General features: G+C 39.7%; 1 long non-coding RNA gene across 1 annotated transcript in view; it reads left to right on the top strand.

The window, feature by feature from the left end:
* Nucleotides 1–1,269: 1,269 nt before the first annotated feature.
* LOC107183535 overlaps nucleotides 1,270–9,276 on the top strand; it is an 86,011-nt gene continuing 78,004 nt past the window's right edge. Inside the window, exon 1 of the long non-coding RNA XR_001514322.1 lies at nucleotides 1,270–1,304. This is a non-coding gene — a long non-coding RNA (uncharacterized LOC107183535). The remainder of the gene's footprint in view (nucleotides 1,305–9,276) is intronic.

Raw genomic sequence — 9,276 nt, 5'->3', positions numbered from 1 at the left:
GTGGACTGTCGGGCTTTGGAGGGAGGGTAGGGGAGGGTGGGTGTAAGGGGGAAAGAGCAACCAAAGGACTTACATGCAGGCATAGAGGCCTAACCAATGGACACGGACAATGGGGGTGGGGGGTGGAGGGTGATGTGGGGACAGGGACACATATGTAATACCTTAATCAATAAAAAATATATTAAAAAAAGAAAAAAAAAGAATGCCATTGATTTCTGGGTGTTCATTTTATATCCTGCTACATTGCCGAATTTACTTATTGAATTTAGTACTACTTCTGGGTTTGCAGAGCTTCTCTATTGTACATAATGTTCTTTTTTTTGTCTTTATTATGTCTTTCCTTCTACTTTATTCGAATTTAATTTGCAGTATTTTCCCTTCTTGAGATGATTACTGATATCACCGACTTTCAATCTTAATTCCTAGTTTATTAATTTGATTTTATAAATTTTCCTCTAAGCATAGCTTTATCTGAATTCCACAAGTTTTGTTGTGCTATATTTGTCATTATCACTCAGCCCAAAGATTTTTGGTTTTACTATGATTTTTCTTTTACCTAATAGTTATTTAGAAGTATGATATTTAATTTCTAAATATTTTACAATGCTCTAGTTATACATATTTTGATTGGTTCCTAGCTTAATCAACTGTGGTCATAAAATATTTTTAAGTGATTTCAATTTTTTGAAATTTATGGCCCAACATACATTTGATTTTGATAAATTTCATGCACACTTTAAATGTATATGTGTGTGAATTTTATTTGTGTGGTTCAAATCTTCCATATTATTTCAGATTTTTTGTCTGTTTTTTTTCCTATAAATTTTAGAGGGAAATAACTAACAAGAAGAAAATTATAAGAATAATCCAATTCTCAGAAAAAAAAATATATGTATATATATATATTTCCCCATTCCTTGAAATTCTTTTCCACCCTTGGAATTATTTTAGACAATTCCCTGAAAGCTGTGTATTTGGAAAATGGTGGTATACTAGTATAGGCTTGCTGATAGCCTTGGACTTTCAACAATAAGGCAGTTACATTAAAATTCTCTACTATGATTGTTGATATATGTTTCCTCTTTATTTCAGACAATTTTTGCTTTGTATTTTGAGGCTATCTATTTATATAAAACCCTAATATGCAAATAGACCGAACGTCGGAACAACTGAACAACCAAACAACTGATTGCTGTGACGTGTGCTGACCACCAGGGGGTGTGCATAGAACATGGTGGGCATCAGCAGCAGGTGGCAGTGCGTAGAACATGGCGGGCATAGGCTGCAGCAGGATGGTGGAGCAGGTGAGTGGGGACGCCAGACCAAGACGGGTCGCTGGTTGCTGTCGTCAGGGCGAGCCTCTGGTGGTTACTGAAAATTCTTTGCTCCTACATGCCATGGTCCTGCTCAGTGCTCACACCTGCTGCTGGTGCCAGCCCCACTTGCACCCACTGCCAGCTCTCGGTGCCAGTCCCGATCACTTGGTGCCATCAGTGGGTGCGAGCGGCGGTTGCCAGCTCCGATCGCCCCTGAGGGCTTCTCCACCTCCCCCTGCTCCTGAGGAGCAATTGGGGCCGGCAGCCATTTGCACCCACTGCTGGCACCAGTCCCAATTGCTCCAAGCTATCAGTAGGTGGGAGCAGTGGTGGCAGGAGTGGGGCTGCTGGCAGACAGAGGACTGGGGGCCATGGTGCGAGGGGCTAGGCAAGGGCATGGAGGATGGGCTGAGACCTACCCCTGTGCCCATCGCAGCCTTGTGGCCCACAGTTCCTTACAAGGTGCATGAATTTGTGCACTGGGTCCCTAGTATTAGTATATACATCTATGGTTGTTTTATCTTCATACAGACTGACCCTTTTTTATCAAATGTCCTTCTTTATTTCATAATACCTTTTTTGCCTGAAACTCTACTTTACTTGCGATTATTTTTTTTTTACTTGCTATTATTGTAGCTATGCCATATTTCTTTTGGTTAATGTTTTCATGGTATAACTATTTCCATCCCTTTACCTTCAAGCTTGTTGAATCTTTATGCAGAAAGGATGGATGTTGTGTCAAATGCTTCTAAGAAGCTCAGGCTCACTTCAGTATGTTCCCCCACTCTCTGAAATCTTAGCCCCTCAAGTTCTGGCCTACTGGGTTGTCCTGAACTCCAAGTTTTGTCTCCCCATACTCTGAGACTACCAAAAGATCCATTTGGCTTCCCACTGTCTTATTTGCCACTTTGTACTTGGCTTCTTAGACTCTTGACCCCAAGTTGCCTATGAATCAGCAGATGCCTCAAGGGGGAATTTGTGTACAGAATGCCAGATTCTCCTCAATGCACTTCCTATCTCTCTCGGATCCTAGCTGGTGTAGACTAAATGTTTGTGTCCCCAACCTCCATTCAAATTTTACAGTCTTAACCCCCTCAGTGTGCTGATGAGAGGTGGGGCCTTTGAGAGCTGATTAGGTCATAAGGGCTGATCCTTTGTGAATGGGATTAGTGCCCTTAAAAAGAGACCCCAGTCATTCCTTCATCCATGTGAAGTTGCAGGAAATGATGGCTATATATGAACCAGGAAGCTGGCCAGACATCAAATCTACAAAGCCTTGAAGTTGGACTTTCTAGCCTTCAGAACTGTGAGAAATAAGTGGTTGATATTTAAACCACCTAGTACTGTTTTTGTTATAGCAGCTCAAAAGGACAAAGACACAGGTTTTTCAAGTTCCTGCTGCGTTGGGAGCTCTCTGAGGCCTTCGTATTTCAGTTGCACTCATCAAGTCATTCTCTGTGAAAAGGCTAATCTGCAAAAATCTACTACAACCTTATCAGAAGTGGACACCTAAGTAGAAATTTTGGGTGGTCATTTAACCTGGATAAGCCTTAGTTTACTCCTTAATAAAATGGGGGCATATGAAAGATATCTCCTGGGATCATTTTGAGGCTTACATACATGTTGAATTACTTTGTAAGCCTAGAAGCTATATGAACACAAGCTGGTATTATTAGGTCTTTACATGATTGAGGTTCCTGGTGAAAAATGGAGGTAGGTATCCACACAGTGCAGCTTTTTTATGTAGGCAGGTCTACATGGGTGGGAGATATAGAAGTTATTTCTGTTGAGAACTTTAGTTGTTATGACTATTGAATTTATCATTTTGTGTGTGTAATAATTCACCTCCTCGTGGAGGTTAAAATCCTTACAACACTATTCCAGGCACTTTCTCTGAGAACTCACTTTTGAAAACCTGACTATAAGGAAGGCTTTTGACCACCCTTACATAGGCACACATCTTTTTTTGGCAAGCAGGGGTTTTTCTAAAAGAATTTGAAGAAATTCAAAATACAAGTATACATGCTTCATTCTGAGATCTGGGTTGCTGTTATCATTTCTGTCCTGTTAATTATGATCTTAGGGTTTATCTTGGAATTCTCCCCTGAGCAGGTCTTGTTCAGCTCAGGTGATATAAGAGAGTTGCACAACTTATGGGTCTATTCTGAGCAAATATTTGCATCAGTTTCAATCCTTTTTTTTTTTTTTAACTCTCCTGACAGTTCTCTATTTACCTACCAGTTGTGGAGCTCTATGGCTTTTTTTTTCTTGTGCAAGGTTAGCACCATCCTTGCAACACAAAGATGCATTAGTCCATCTCTTGAGTGGTCTTTTTGAGACTGCTTTACCTCTTCCCTGCTGAGTTATGGATGATAAGACCTGCTTCTCATCCATTTTTTTATACCCATTATTATGTCCACTATTCCAGGACTCCCAGAATCCTGATGTGTTTTTGTCTGCCATTAAGGTCTGCACAATGTAGTCGCTCACTGATCAGGTCTCAAACACACTTGACCTACAAATGTTAGTTTAAAGGATAGCAGTGTGATTCAGGATCATCCATTAAAAGCTGAACTCCAACCAAACTTTTTAACTGGCTAACAAGTTCCTTGACTGTCTTGATGGACTAAAACATGAAACATTTCAGGGGTAAGTGAAAGGAAAAGTTCTAGATATGAAAGCCTTGGTTCTCATTTGGGGGATGTAGGAGTAGGGAAAACCCTTTACAAATAGAAAGGCTATGCCTTAGGTCTATTGAATCAGAACCCAGAGTAGCGGCAACTCTTGCCCTCTCCTTCTTTTCCTATTCAAATAAATGCCATGGTGCCAAAGCACAGAATGGGTTGAGGGGTGAGTTTGGCACCATTTTGATTGTGCCGGCCTTCAATAGATAGTCAAGAATGAAATTATTGGCCCTGGCTGGTGTAGCTCAGTTGCATGAGCAGCATCACTATTTATTCACTCTGTCTGGAAGTAATCGACTTACTAAATCTCTTAAACAACAGTTTCTTAAATGAGATGAGCTAATGAGAATAGATGCTTGATAAAAGTTTTCTTCTTGACTGGTTGGCTTTTGTTGTTGATGTTATTGATGCTATCAGTGAAATTATGAAGAACTGGGTATTATTATCTGCAGTGCCTTTGGAGATTCCAGATGAAAACTGGCTGGCTAGTTAAAGGTTGATTTGTAAAGAACACTTCCTCCTTATGCTAACCACAAATCTCATGATCAAGTAGGTTTCCCTTTTCCCTGTTCTAAACATTTTAAGTATACAAGTTTACAGTTTTTTTTAACTCTCTTGAAAAGAAGTTTGGCAACATGTACAAATGGGCTTTAAATGTCCATTCTCTGAATTAAGTATTTTTTAGATAGCTATTTTTTAGATATATAAAAAATAGACAAACTCCTAATTTTTTCTTTATCTAGAACAGTTGTCAACACTAAAATATCATTTGGATGAAATCAGGGGTCCTTTTTTGTTCACCATTAAATTCTCAGGACCCAACACAATGCTTGGCACACAGACAGTACTCAACATATATTAGTTAAATGAATTGATAATTAAATGCTACCTACATGTCTCTGGATAAGTCATTAACTTGTCTTGCCATCATTTTCACCTATGAAATGGTCCTAATAATATTTAATCCTTGGAGTATTTGAAGGAAAATAGCTGTAGTGGATGCTGAGATATGCCTTCTGAATCCTCTCAGCTGAGTCTCACTTTATGATTTGTCTTAGCTGCAGAGAGCCACCTAGCTCAAGGTCATACTACATCCCCAAGGCATCCCATACCCAACAGCTGGCTGGCACAGTATTTAAAGGTTGAGCCCCCTTGTCCCACTTAGGACAACTCTGATGAGCCATTTTAGCTAGAGCTCCCTATGAGATCACCTGATACCTTCAGTGTAACTGCTTTTCAGTCCAACTTCGACTGCTCACTCCTGCTTCTTGTCCTCCATTTCCCAGTTGTGGATGCATAGAGCAAGCCCTAATAAATTCCTTGTTTCCCCAGAAATCCAACCAGAAGCAATAGAACATAGTACATGTGAAATAAAATACTTAGTGGTTCTGACAGTCAAAAAGAGGCAAAGATCTACTGGAACACATGGCTATTTCTCTCCACCCAAGAAATAGGCTCTTTCGTGAGCTTATTGGTGAAGGTCAGGGGAGGAGTGGCAATAGTGACCTATAAACCTATATCTGTTTCAATGAGAACAGTTTCATAATTAAGTGAGTGAACTTTGAACACAAACAGCCTTGAATTTAGATGTCAACTCTGCCATTCACCAGTTATTTGACCTTTAACAAGTCATCTTTAGTGCCCTCAGTTGCTTCATCTAAAAATGGGGATTTTATAAATCCCTTTCTCTTAGAGTTGTTATGAGAATTAAATGAGATAAGGTAGATACAGCTCATAGCATGGGGCTAATCAGTGCTTAATAAAATGAGCTGTTATTCTGTGATCAGTGGAGATTTATAACATTATCTGGACTGGAAAATGATGTGGAGATGTAGACAGCTGGGCTACAATCATATAGTTAATTGTAAATATCTCTGTGGTAGACACAGGCGTACATGGCCTAGATCCCCCTCCAAGAAAGGACTTTGTATTACAGCTGTCAGCTTAGTCAGGGTTTGCCTTAGCTTCAGGGAACCACCTCAACATAAGAGCACACCCTTGCCTTTGCAATGACTGAGTGATAGGGGATAATAAGGTCCCAACCATTTCAGCCCAACACAGGACCATTCTCAAGGTTCCCCAGGAAAGGGGGTCTTAGCTGAGACTTTGTCCAGCCTGCATCACAGCTCAACTTCTCTCTCTGCCCAATCCTGCTTCAGTCTCCTGCCTTCCACAGCTGTTGCTCCTCCTTCATAAACAATCTCCTCAAACTCCATTTCAGGCTTTACTTCCAAGAATCCAGCCTGTGACAAAGTCTGAAAGCACAATTAAAGGGTAATTCTTTAGGCTCCACAACTCCCCTCATCTCCTTTGTTCATTCTTTTGTCTTTTAATCTTATCCCTTTGTCTGTGTTTTGCACTCTCGATATTCAGAACATTTTGTTTTAATGGTCTGTTGTACACAACTTATCCATGAGCTGTCAGGTCGTGACAGAAGCCTATTTAGACAAGTTGTCAGGTTGAACGGGAGAGGGGAAAATCGTAAATCAATGTGTTTTCACATGCAATCACACGTGGGCTAATTTATCTGCAGCCATGTTTGGCATAAGGGTCCTCAAACAAGGGGGCTGCAAATTGGTTGATCAACAGAGTGATTTTTATTGGGAGGACAACACAATTGTTTTAATAGTAATTACCACCATTTGAACCTGTGCTCACACTCATGGGGAAGCTTAAAGAAAAGGCTCTCTGTGGATGATGAAGCAAGTTGAAACATGCACAGGCTAGAGGGCTAAAACTATTTAGAATATTAATGTTCTTTACTTTATGAAAAGTCCCTAGTAGATGACATGTTGGCTAACTTTTTAAATAGTCTTCCTGCCTTATCTGTGGGACTGAACTCAAGTAAGTTCCATTTCTAGAGTTGGGAAAACAGCAGGTTAGATTACTAAGATGATTTGTTTAGAAATAACAGCCAAGTTCATATCAAGCCTAAGAACACAGCCAGCCTTTCTGAAGGTGCAGAGCTAGACCATTAAATGTCTTCTCTTATACTTCACACAACCCCCTCAAAAACAATAACAAAAACAACACATACAACAGGAGATATTTTTTAGAGTGTGTTCTGGCTGTGGTGGTTTTAAACTTGAAACATTCCACAAACCACAGAAAACTTCCCAGCTGAATTGAAAATTCCAACTGAGGAAACACAAACTTTGGTATTGTCTTCTTTGATATTTGATTATTTTCTTTGTATCTTTGTCCATTCCCATTGTCATATCTGAGTTTAGGATAAGAACAGAGCGAGATAAGTCTGTCACCACAAGGTAAAACAAGCAGAGCTGTAAAAATGTTTTGCTGACTGGAAATAGTTGTTTTAAAGGTTTGTGATTTATGATTAAGTCAAAAAAATTTTGCTTAGATTATTAAGAACAAACTCTTTAGAGTTTTCATCTGTATCTGTAGCTAGAATTAGAAGCACACAGTAATGGGCACTATGACTTTTGGAGATCTTCCCACTTCTACCACTTTCTTTGCCTTTCATTTTTTTTCCCCTTTATAAGAACCATTAAATGATACTCCTCTCCTTGTGGCTGGAGCAGAAGGGGAAGGGCAGGGGCATTTCTGACAATCATTTTGTTAAGAAAACCAAGGCTCAGGAATCAAGGCAGTTTTCTTTCCCCTAAACAAAGAAGATAGATTCTGTAACTCCCACCCAATCAAGAAATGCTTGCCCCAGAACAGAACATTAGAAAATTGAGCTGCTGAGAGCATTTTTGAGCCTGCAGTCAGGCTACCATTCTGCTGCCATTTCTAGAATGTCTTAGAAAGACAAATTTTATAATAAAAAATTAAAACAGGGGCCCTCAAACTCTTTAAACAGGGGGCCAGTTCACTGTCCCTCAGACCGTTGGAGGGCCAGACTATAGTTTAAATAAAAGCTATGAACAAATTCCTATGCACACTGCACATATCTTATTTTGAAGTAAAAAAACAAAACGGGAACAAATACAATATTTGTATTTGCATGTGGCCTGCGGGCTGTAGTTTGAGGACCCCTGAATTAAAACATTTTACATGCAAATGTAAAAGTTTATTTTCCCTCTTTGTAAGGCCACTGAAAATTTATGCTAAGGGAGAGAAAATAAATTCTGTATTAAAAGAAGATGTTTAAATTAAATAAGACATCAGCATTTGTTTCATAATTATGGACTTAGAAAGTTGAAACTGGCAATGGGATGTGGAACTGGACACTTCTCAGCTGTAGCTGCACACCTGATCTGATTTTTTTTTTTAATCATCAGCTGGTTTCTCTCAATTTGCTATTATTTTCTGGAAAATAAATTTTGGTTTCTGTCAAAATCATAGAAGATGATTTATTTTTTCATCAACATAAGTGTTATAGCCAGCAAGTGTCAGGCACTGTTCTAGGCACAGAAAACAGAGCTAAAAGGCACAGCCTTTGCTCTCAAACTGTACAAGTCTAATGGAGGAGTGGACAAAATTATAATTATTGGGCAGTATGGAGTAATGAGAGGTTACTCTGCCAGCCACTAGTCTAAGTGCTTATATGTATTAAGTCATTTATTATTAGCCCCAGTTTTCACATGGAGAAACCGAGAGGCACAGAGAAGTTACATTATTTGCCCAAAATTACACAGCTAGTAAGTGGCTGACCCAGAATTCAAACTCAGGCAGATAGGTTTAAAGTGTGTGCTCTTCATCCTGACATGGAGGATGTGTCAGCCAACTGGGGTTTGGGATGATATAATGGCCTTACAAATACTTCCATTGTCCATGTCAGGATGAATAAGCATGGAAACCTAATCAGAGTGCATTCTATGAGAGCAACAGAGTTATATGTGTTAATGCAGTCATTAATGACTTGTGGTTCATATCAAAGTTCTGAACCACCTGGTAAAAACCAGTCATATGCCTGCTCCCTAGCTGGTGGGTTGAAGCGACATAGTTATGGTAAGGGGCATGTGTGAGGGACTTTGTGAAAGACTGGATAACCAATATATCATTCACATACACTTTTCAAATGCATGTATATTCTGTTGTGATTAATACAGTGTTTGTAGATACTATTGGAATTCATAAAATGTATCTTAATTTATCCTAAATTAACATTGCTTTTGTTATTATATATATACTAGTAGGCCTGCACACAAATCTGTGTGCCAGTAGGTTGCTGCTGCTCTCCTGTATCTCCACCCCCTGCCCTGCCCTCCTATAGCTCCCCCTGCCCCCCCATAGTTTGTTGCCCTGCCCTCTCCTGTAGCTCTTCACCTCCCTCTTGCTTGCTACCCTGCCTTGTTCTGTAGCTCTCTGCT

Source organism: Myotis davidii, unplaced genomic scaffold, assembly GCF_000327345.1.
Source record: "Myotis davidii unplaced genomic scaffold, ASM32734v1 scaffold960, whole genome shotgun sequence".
Taxonomy (NCBI): domain Eukaryota; kingdom Metazoa; phylum Chordata; class Mammalia; order Chiroptera; family Vespertilionidae; genus Myotis; species Myotis davidii.
The sequence above is the reverse complement of the archived record's forward strand: the minus strand, read 5'-3'. Positions and strand labels throughout refer to the sequence as shown.